Below are 10,742 nucleotides of genomic sequence, written 5' to 3'. Positions count from 1 at the left end.
TGAAAACGATCAGATAAATAAGATTTAAACCAGCTCAGTGCAGAACCTTTTAGGCCAATTAAGTGATCCAGTCTCTGCAGTAGAATTTGATGGTCAATTGTGTCAAACGCCGCACTAAGATCTAATAAAACAAGTACAGAGACAAGTCCTTTGTCTGAAGCAATCAGAAGGTCATTTGTAATTTTAACTAGTGCTGTCTCAGTGCTATGATGCACTCTAAAGCATCCAATGCTACTTTGTAGCCAAAGTGTTTTTTTTAAAAGTCCTCATAGCTGAAATTGGCCAGGGAAGACTACCTTCTCAGTATGTAAATGATAAATAAATGGAATCATTATTTACATCCTTATAAATACCAACATTTGTCCAGAGATTAGCAAAGGCCATCATCCCAATGGCGGAGGCTTAAGAAGCTCAATAAGCCATTAGCCAGTCTCTGCAGCATGTCTGACTAACAGACTGTGCAAGTGTATTGACTTGCACTCACTTTTGCTGAAAAGCTAACGTCTATCTTAAGCCTAGTACCCATGACTTGTATATCTGCCAAAACAAGAAGTGCCCAAAATTGACACCAAAGGTGCAGACCACTGATGGATTGGGGGGCTTCACGATGGGGCAGGCTATGGGACAGTGGTGTCCTGTAGCCCTCCATACTGCCCCCCAACCCATCCTCATCTGTCCTCCAATTTTAAAGCACCACACACACCTACATCTTGTGGGACAGATGGGAACAGGTTCCAGGTGCCTTATGGCTGCACAGGCTGCAGGTCAGCAGTGTGCTGTAGCCATCAGCCTTGCCCCCACCTGTCTCCTATGTCCCTCAATTTTAATGCACCACATCACATTTATGGGCACTCACATTCACATTCACGGTGTAGGGTTAATGATTCTCCGTCAGGGATCGGAGAATCATAGTAAGAGGGGGGGTGGTGGGTCAACACACACTGTAGATACGCATGGTATGGCTCGTGGGGCCCGGCCCTCTCGGGCTGTGAGTTGGAGCCAGGGAGCCCATTTACATCATGGTGGTGTCGCTAGGTTCCCGGTGTGGGGGGGGTCCCGTGGCACTGTGGCGGGTGGGCTGGGTGGCGCCCTGGGGGCTCTGTGGGTTCCTGCTGGAGTTCTGCCTCCTGACTGGCTGTGGTTTTTTGGCCCTCTGTTATGGGGTCCCGATGGGTGATTGACTGCTCGTGGTGGGCCGCTCTCTCCTGTGTGTTGGTCGGGGCTCGTCCCGGGGGGTTCGGGCGGGGGGCCCTTCGCGGTCCCCTGGTTCCCGGTGCGCTGGGGCCATGTGCCTTGCGGCATCACCGCCTCCTTGCCTGCCTCATCCGCCCGGGCCTGGGTGGGCTCACACTACCGTCGGCTCCGGCGCCTGCCGGTGGCCCCTTGGGTCGGGGGCGGTCCCTGGGTGTGTCCGTGGGTGGGGGCGGACGGGTGGGCAGGCCTTCCTGCCCCGCCCATCTCGGGTGTGTCTCTGGCTCTCTGGGGGTGCTGGCCATTGCCGCCCCGGGTCCTGGGGCCTGCGTTGTGTCCTGCGGCCTTTGCGGCTCCCTGGGCGTGGGCTCTGGGCGCTCCTGCGGCCTTGGGGTGCCTCGCCGCCCGCCTTCTCCCGCAGGGCTGGGACATTGGCCCTGGTCCCTGGTGATGGTTTTCATAAACACATTGGGAGGGTTCAAATACACGCATGCATGTTCGATACTTCAGCCCCGTGACGCATCGCAAAGAACCGATGGGATCACTCAAAAGGGGCTCAGTTGCTTCTCAAACCTACCACACGGCGCTGGCAACTCTTCTCCACAATCAGGCTTTCCTCCACCACCAGGACTCTCACATTTCTGGTGTTCAGTATAGACTTCTCTTTATTATACATTTATTTGTTTATTTTTGGTAATCTGTATGGAGCACAACAACCTCAAGGCCACAATACATCAGCTACACTGCCTGTTTCTCCTCTGTTTTTTTTTTTTGTTTGTTTTGTTTTGTTTGTTTGTTTGCTTGTTTGTTTGTTTTCTCCTTCTTCTCCGTATGCACTGTCGCTATATAACTCAGGACTTAAGCACCTGTCCCTCATTCCCCCCTGTCTGTCCCTTACTTTCCCCTTGACACACTACGGTGTATCACAGCCCTCTCTGGCTCGTATTAGGAAGTTTTTCCAATAAAGGCTGATAGGCTAGTCTCCAGGGAGGGTGGGTGACGGTCACAACCACGCACAGTATGGGTATAAAATACTTGACTGCAAGATTAACAGTGCATCAATCTTCATAAAAAGCTTACACCCTTTTGTGGCGCTAAGCTACGAAGACTAATGCAGACAGGTTTGAAAAAAACAAAAAAAAAGAAATTGACACCAAATTTCAAGAGGTCACTGAAGACCAATTTCTCTGCATGTAAAGACCAACAAACCCAACATCTAGCCTTTAGAGCCTTAAATTATAATTGTACAATATGTGTCTGTGGATTTGTTCTGTACACGCGACATCTATTACACGTCTGTCCGTCCTGTAGAGGGATCCCTCCTCTGCGCCTTTTCCTGAGGTTTCTTCCACCTTTTTTCCCTGTTAAAAGGGGTTTTTTGTTTTTTCTTCACTCGAACCGAGGGTCAAAGGTCAGAGGGTGTCACTCCCTGTACAGATTGTAAAGCCCTCCGAGGCAAAATGTGTTTTGTGAATTTGGGCTGTACAAATAAAATTTGATTTGATTTGATTTGATTTGATTTAAATGAAAAAAAAAACAAAAAACTGAGTTGATCTCCAAGCGGAATCAAATGTTAACAGAAGACTCACAGAGACTCTACTGTCTAGTTTTCTGAAGCCCAACCCTTCTCTTGTTATATGTGCAATACACAAAATATCCTTCTACTCTGTATATAATTTCTATCTGCACAATTTAATTTAATAGTGTCAATGTCTGTAAATATTAACAATGTATATTTTGAAGGGTATATTCGTTTACTTCTTCTTGATTTTCTATTCTTGTATTTCTATTTTTTTATTTTATATTATATTATTATTACTATTTTTTGTGGATTGGGTTTAATTACCATTTTATCTTATTTTATTTGTATCTTCATTATGTTACTTTCCTCTTTATTTACCTGTACTGTGAAATGGAGCACTGCAATCCAACAATTTCCTCTCCAGTCCTCCAGAGGACTAGCTCTCTCACTACCCTGACCTCGACGACTCAGAACCTACATCGACATTATGGTCCACTATCTTTATATTACAATGTAAGAAAGCCAACAACTCTGTCAATTTCACAAACTGTGTGAACAAACATCTCTGTATCACTTTTAAGAAAGTATTATGGTCCACTGTCCATACTGTCAGGAGGCTCTGTGTATTATAAGTCTTACCTGCAGACCATCGTAGAAAAATCTCTGGGGATACTGATGAGGATCAAAGGCACTGTCAGTGCTGTGCTTCATTTGGAGCTACGCTATTTGTATTTTTTCCAAATGACGCTAGAGCGCTCTCCCTTTAAAAGCTAGGTATATGGTAATCTCGCGAGATTGGTGCTAGGCTGAAGCAATACGTGCTTAACGATGAGGTGAAGCACATAGTCAAGACCAGACACATGGAAACACAGGGAGACTTCACTGTGCAGTTAATGGACTTAAAAGAGGTAAGAAACTGATTATAACTTTATACTTACATTAGTGCATGCTTGTTTGTCAAGAAAATGAAAGGTAAGAAAATAAAGAGTCATTAAGGACAGTTGTTTTCGATAGGCTACCTGTTTAACAACACATACGACTTTTCTTAAAGTTACAATTACAGCAGTTTTGATCATCTAATGTGAAGATATTTGGCAAGCTCAATTGTTTGCATCAGAAAAACATTCTAATTATATATGGGTGAAAATGAGGTGACAAAAAGCCACAAAGGCCCAAGGTACCAACATCTCCTTACACTGCCATGTAGAAACCTCTGCTGACCTCAGCATGTATGTGGTGTTAAGGCGCCCCCACATGGCGCAGTTCCACGCCCCCGGATTGCCAGACATGACACAAATTAGCATGTAAACAGTGGCTAGGGAAGCAGACAGCAAACTGGTTCAGCAACCGATCTAATTGAGTCTATCTGACCCAAAAAGCTGCAGCATATTTCTAAAAAGCTCTATACTCCAGGACCAGAAACATGGTTAAACAAGGCTTTTGAAAAATGGAGAGCCGTTACAGTGCACACACAAAATCACATCCTTACTTTCCTTAAATGACAGACTTTGGATGCCCTGGAGGAAATGCTGGTTTTCTCTCTGCAGTGTTATGAATTTGGACTGCAGTAACCATTTTAAAAGCTAGTCGACAGGTTTACATATTGTTACTTAAATTTTTACTGTTCTTGGACATACCGGGCCATGTGAAGATATTTGATTATACAGAGATATTGTTATCAGTGGTAAAGTTGTTAGAGCTTTTTAGGTGGTATTCAGATGCCTCTGTTAGACTTTACTAGGGTTTTTACCCTAAAGGAGATTGTACTTGGGTCAAATTACTGTGGCATACAGAGAGAATGCATGAAAATGTGGCCAAGGCCCTTGTGGGCCCTTGACTCAAATTTGCTTCTACATTGAAATCTTGGGAAGACTAGCCGTAATAATCAGTAGTAGAGTTGTAATAGCTTTCTAAATTGTTTTCAGAGGGCTCTTTTAGACTTTGACAAGGCTTTGACCTTAAACATTTAAGTACAGAAATAAAGGGCAATATTACAATAGTATATTCAAATACTGTGTTTTTAAAAATGCAAATGTATGATTTCTATCACACCCTATAGATCACACTGATGCTGTTAATCCTTCAAGCCCCCAAACATTTCCATGGCTTTGGTCTTGCTCATCGGTCTGATGTCAATACTTTTGACATCCACCTGCGGACTGAATTTAACCAGCCCCTCTTCTGAATACCAAGCAGTGCTAGGACACAACATCAGCCTCGGATGCCATTTCACCCTTGCTTCTATGGATGTTGTTGACTTGGAGGTTGAGTGGACAGTCAACCGTTCAGATGGTCAAGAGGAAGAGGAACACCTGAACACTGAGGACATAATACACCACTTTATTGGTTTTGAAGGCCGAGTCCACTTTTCCTCTCCACATCCCCAAGATGGAGACGCTTCACTAACCATTAAACGTGTTAAGATCGTGGACAAAGGTACTCAGTAATGTACAGTAAAAAAGCTTCGAGAAGTCCAAAACAGGCAGATTAAGCTGATGGTAATGGAGGAGGGGGCTGTGCCAGTTTATGATTCTGATGTTGGCACTGAGTCCGATGTGGACTTAAAGCTGAGGAACAGGTCTTCACCAGTCACCACCTTCCCTGCAAACTACAGTTTGTTGACATCCACCGAAACTTCTGCAAGCACTCAAGATGACTTGTCTTCACAAGACAATGCAAAAACCACCACAGGAGCTATCACAGGAACCACCGCTGTAATCACCACAGGATCAATCGCAGTGGCTGCTCCCATTACTTTCATTATCATTTCGGCAGGCATAATTTTCCGCTGCTGGAAACAAAAGAGACAGCAGAAGTCTGATGAAGAAAATGTCCCAGCTGATGAAGCGAGGCGTGGTCATACACAGTCAGAAATGGGCATGGTAATGAAGGAATTTGATGTAGTAGTAATTACAGTTCCTGTTTTGTAAAATAATTCAATAAATATAAATTATTTTTTATGTTAAAGATTGTAGACAATATAGAGAACACCTGTGGGAGAAGATGGAACTTGAAGACATAACCAAAACCCTTATGGACATTAAGGTGAGTGGTAAGCCTCATTAAGGTGAAGGGTAAAAGCTTGATTTATTGTTCATAAAATTTTAACTCAGGTCCTTTTTACATCAGAAGTGTAAATGTCATTTTTGTCCTTGGCAGGGGGAAGATTCTACAGAAGAGGTACCTGAAACACAGAATGTGGATTATGAGGGTAAGAACTTGAGCCGAGAAATCACATTTCACTGCAGTATTGAATTTAAGGGATTATGGAGTGCAAGCCAAATCTTCCATTCAATGAAAATAGCTCTATTTCTCTTTCTTGCTTTGTAGATGTAGAGGTTATGGGAGCATTACTTCCAGAGATGACCAGCTTCTAAGCTTTAATTCAGCCCAGAGAAAGGCATCTGTTAGACTGAGAAAGATTTTACCCTACAGGGTCTTGTACAGACAAATTTGGTCTCATCACAATGGTATACTGAGAAAACAGATGGGCCCCTGTGGGCCACAGGGCCACTTGGGGCCATCACTCATTTGAAAATGATTGTAATATTAATAGAAGAATGTATTACATTACATACTGACATACTGTATCATAGTTAGAATTTGGTTGTTATAGCATGGTCACATGGAAACATTGATCTTCAACAGCTATCATACAAAAATGGTGGAAAATACTGACTCGTTGGGTGTTTTTTCCATGGATGTACTTAGACAGTGGACCAAAGCCTGTGTATACTGAGATATTGGATGCTAATACTTCATAAATAGGGATACAGAGATCCAACTCTTGTTCTTGTTAATGTTTCCAATGTTAAGTTAAGTTTGAGTTCACTTGAGTTAAATAAACATTTGTTGCTGATGTTTCTTGTGTGTCTTAGTAATTGCACAGATGGGAAGTTAAGGTGTAAAGCAAACTTAATGGGTCAAGTAAGACTAATAAATGAATAAGGGGGTGTCATATGCTGGCTCAGAGCATGTGACAAAGGAGGGAAGACCAGCCAGGTTAAAGTGCCAAATCAGATTAAGTTTTATATACACACAGGTCTGCGTGGGGGAGACTGATGTGATGTTCAGCTCCCACTTAAGGTCCTGGGTGATGATGGTGCCCAGGAAGTGGAATGACTCCACAGTGGAGACCAGGGAGTCCCAGAGGGTGATGGGGGCGGGTGTGGCTGCGCTCTTTCTGAAATCTGAAATGAGGACCTTTTATTGCAAATAGCAAAACGACCATTTACAAAACATAAAGTGTGGTAAGTGATGACATCAGTAGTGCATGGGGGTGTATGGCTGCATGTAAAGAGGATATTGGCTGCAACAGAAGAGGGACGAACAAACCCAAACCAGAGGAGAAGAGATGAGAGAGAGAAACAATCAAATCAAATCAAATCAAATCAAATTTTATTTGTATAGCCCAAATTCACAAAATCCATTTTGCCTCGGAGGGCTTTACAATCTGTACAGTGAGTGACACCCTCTGACCTTTGACCCTCGGTTCGAGTGAGAAAAAACTTGGAAGAAACCTCAGGAAGAGCCGCAGAGGAGGGATCCCTCTACAGGACGGACAGACGTGCAATAGATGTCGCGTGTACAGAACAAATTGACAGAAACATATTGTACAGTTAAAATAAATGATGAAATGGTAACAGCAGCAGTGGTTAACAGTAGTGGTAGTGTATACAGTGGTGGGTTATAGCAATGCCACAATAATATACAAGTTAATATAGGATTAGGATGAATAATAATAATAACAGTAGTAGTGGATGTCAGGCAGGGCCATGGCAGTAGGGGCAACCATGATCCACGACCCGGGTGCCGCCACGATCCATAGGAACCTGCAGGACGAGAAAGCACAAAGACTCCGGGGAAGAAGTCCAGCCAATAAACTGCAGCAATGTGACATGAATGATACAGGTGGAGAGGAAAGGAGGCAGTCACAATAAAATCAGAATGATATATTCCTTTATATTCAGAAATCACATCTGTTACCTCTGATAACAACAGTTTGTTTTGGTTACCATTATTAAAATCATAAACGTTCATCAAAATAACAAAAGTTCCTTCAACATTTAACACAGCAGTAAGCCAATGGCCTGTCCCATCAGCTTTAGAAGCAACTACCTTCCCAGGGCGTCTATTTAAACATATGGCTACACCGCCAGAACGATTAGAGCCATGGCTGAACAATATTTTTTCTCCCCACTGGTTTGACCAGAAGGTGGCATCAGCGTCACATGAATGTGTTTCTTGTAGGAAAGTGCAGTGAGGTTTTTGTCCTTTACAAAATAAAAATACCGCTTTCCTCTTCACACTGTCTCTGAGACCCCTTGCTTGTCTTGTCTGACCTCTGTCACTCTCTCAGAGCGTGCTCAAAGTCATGACATGATTGTGATTGGATAATCAGGATCCAATCAGTAACCAGCATTGCTGACATCTTTCAATTAAACATATCATGACCATTCCAATGGACACAGGGTCCGAAGGAGTTCGGGGTCACAGCTAAAGGTCACAGCTAACGGCGGGGCGGGGTGTGGGGGTCAGGTGTCACCAGGTGAATACACCTGGTTTCTAAAGTTATCACTGCATACAGTCTTGATTGAGCAGGTTGCCATGGAAACGGATACCACATTTAAGCCAGTTTAGAGTAAACACGAGGACTTGGGATGACGTCACAAAGGCCAGGGTCTCAGGCAGGTTCAGGGTTCGGGTTTCAGCCGGCTTCTTTCAGTGACTCACTGATGTGAGACTGTAGACCAGGACCCAGACTCAGCTGGACTCGGCTCAGGACTGCAGGGACAAAGAGGCTGCAGGTCCGTTCGGTGGTTTTCAGAACCAGAAGACTCGGGTGAAGATGCTGATCCATCAGGTTGATCAGGATCAGGTGGATCAGGTCTTCACTGAGGGGCTGAGGTGGCCTGGGTTGGAGGTCTGGGTCTGAAGGGATCAGCTGATTGATTGATTGATTAATCAACAGAAAAAAATATTATTATTTTCCAATAATCAATGAATGTGAGCTTCTGATCAATCAATCAATCAATCAATCAATCAATGAGACTGACTGACAAGTGTGTGTGTGTGTGTGTGTAGTTGTATTACTCTCAGAACTATCATCAGAGGATCCGTCAGGACTGCGCCGACTTCATGAGAGCCAACAGATGTAACTTTGAGCTGGTGACTCTGAGATTGTTAACTAATTAACTAATTCATTAAACCCTCAAGATGCCCTCTCCTCCACCCTCTCCTCCTCTCTCACCTCCTCTCTCACCTCCACCTCCTCCCTCGCCTCGGCCTTCTCCTCCACCCTCACCTCCTCTCTCACCTCCTCCACCCTCACCTCCACCCTCACTTCGGCTCTCACCTCCTCCCTCACCTCCTCTCCCTCACCTTGACCCTCACCTCCTCTCTCACCTCCTCCACCCTCACCTCCACCCTCACTGCCACCCTGACCTTGGCCCTCACTTCGTCCCTCACCTCGACCCTCTCCTCCTCCCTCACCTCCTCTCTTACCTCCTGTCTCACCTCCTCCACCCTCACCTCCACCTCCTCTCTTACCTCCTCTCTCACCTCCTCCACCCTCACCTCCACCCTCACTTCGGCTCTTACCTCCTCTCTCACCTCCTCCACCCTCACCTCCACCCTCACTTCGGCCCTCACCTCCTCCCTCACCTCCACCCTCACCTCCTCCCTCCCTGGTCAGACACTTGCTGATGAAACATGTTTTTCAGTTTGTTGAAGGTTCCTTTGAGAAGGATCCGGGACGTCTGGAGAACCCGAAGGTGAGCCGCTGTGACCTTTGACCATTGAATCACTGTTTTTTTTTCTGTGGACATGTGTGACAATGTGTGACAGTGAGTGTGTGTTTTCAGGAGACGGTGGGTCAGGTGGAGATCAAGGCTCTGTCTCAGCTGTACAGGTGAGAGACTCTCAGGTGTTCACTCACCTTCTGTGACCTCAATCAGTCAATCACTTTCACCTACAGATCAGCTTAGGCCAGACCTAGACCTGGATCAGAACTAGACCTGGATCAGAACTAGACCTGGGTGTGTGTGTGTGTGTGTGTGTGTGTGTGTGTGTGTGTGTGTGTGTGTGTGTGTGTGTGTTCTTGTACTTGCTACATGGTGAGAACCAAAATGAGTTTTTAACCAGACAAGTGAGGACATTTTTGATCTACCACATCAGGACGTGCCCAGAAATTGACCCCAAATTTCAAGAAGTCACTCAAGACCAGCTTCTCTATAGGTAAAGGCTCATAAACCCAACACCTAGCCTTAAGAGCCTTTAATGCAAAAAACTCCGAGTCGGTCTCCAAGTGGCATCGAACACTAACAGAAGACTCACAGAGACCCTATCTCAGCATTCTGAAGCCCAACCCTCTAGCGTCTGCCCCAAGGCTAGTCCCTTTCAGGGGTCTTGTAGTGGCCTTGAACCATAGTGTTTCAATTTAGTGTCCCACACAGGTCATCCAATGCTACTTTGTAGCAAAAAACTTTATTTACCTCCTCATAAATAGTTATAATGTGATAGGGAACAGCAAAGGCCATCATCCCACTGGCTGAGGCTTAAGAAGCTCAATAAGCCATTAGCCAGTATCTGCAGACTGTGACTAACAGACTGTGCAAGTGTATGACTGAGGCCGATTCAGCCACACATCGGTGTGCTGACTTACACTCACTTTTGTTGCAAAGTTGATGTCTACCTGAACATTCGGACCAATGGCTACTCCATCTATCAAAAAAAAGAAAGGGACCCAAATTGGACCAAAATTTCAGGAGGTCTTTGAAGACCAACTTCTCAGTATGTAAAGGATAACAAACCTTTACATACTGAGAACCAAAGAATAGGGAGAAAAAAATAAATAAATTTAAAAAAAAAAAAAATATATATATATACATCCATCCATCTTCTAAACGCTTCATCCTCTTGAGGGTCGCGGGGGGCTGGAGCCTATCCCAGCTGACATTGGGCGAGAGGCAGGGTACACCCTGGACAGGTCACCAGACTATCACAGGGCTGACACATAGAGACAGACAAC

The 10,742-nt window shown here is 44.8% G+C and overlaps 1 long non-coding RNA gene across 2 annotated transcripts in view; it reads left to right on the top strand.

Moving 5' to 3' along the window:
- The first annotated feature begins 3,534 nt into the window (after positions 1-3,534).
- LOC126401887 (uncharacterized) overlaps positions 3,535-10,742 on the top strand; it is a 20,180-nt gene continuing 12,972 nt past the window's right edge. Inside the window, exons 1-6 of one of the 2 annotated variants that reach the window (XR_007571132.1) lie at positions 3,535-3,621; positions 4,773-5,595; positions 5,682-5,758; positions 5,873-5,924; positions 9,436-9,486; positions 9,577-9,623. This is a non-coding gene — a long non-coding RNA (uncharacterized LOC126401887). Of the gene's footprint in view, positions 3,622-4,772; positions 5,596-5,681; positions 5,759-5,872; positions 5,925-6,043; positions 6,522-9,435; positions 9,487-9,576; positions 9,624-10,742 lie in introns of those variants that run through there. The other variant, XR_007571133.1, reaches the window with a different exon arrangement.

This window comes from Epinephelus moara, chromosome 15, assembly GCF_006386435.1.
Source record: "Epinephelus moara isolate mb chromosome 15, YSFRI_EMoa_1.0, whole genome shotgun sequence".
Classification (NCBI taxonomy): domain Eukaryota; kingdom Metazoa; phylum Chordata; class Actinopteri; order Perciformes; family Serranidae; genus Epinephelus; species Epinephelus moara.
Note: the sequence above shows the minus strand (reverse complement) of the source record. Positions and strands in the feature narration are given on the sequence as shown.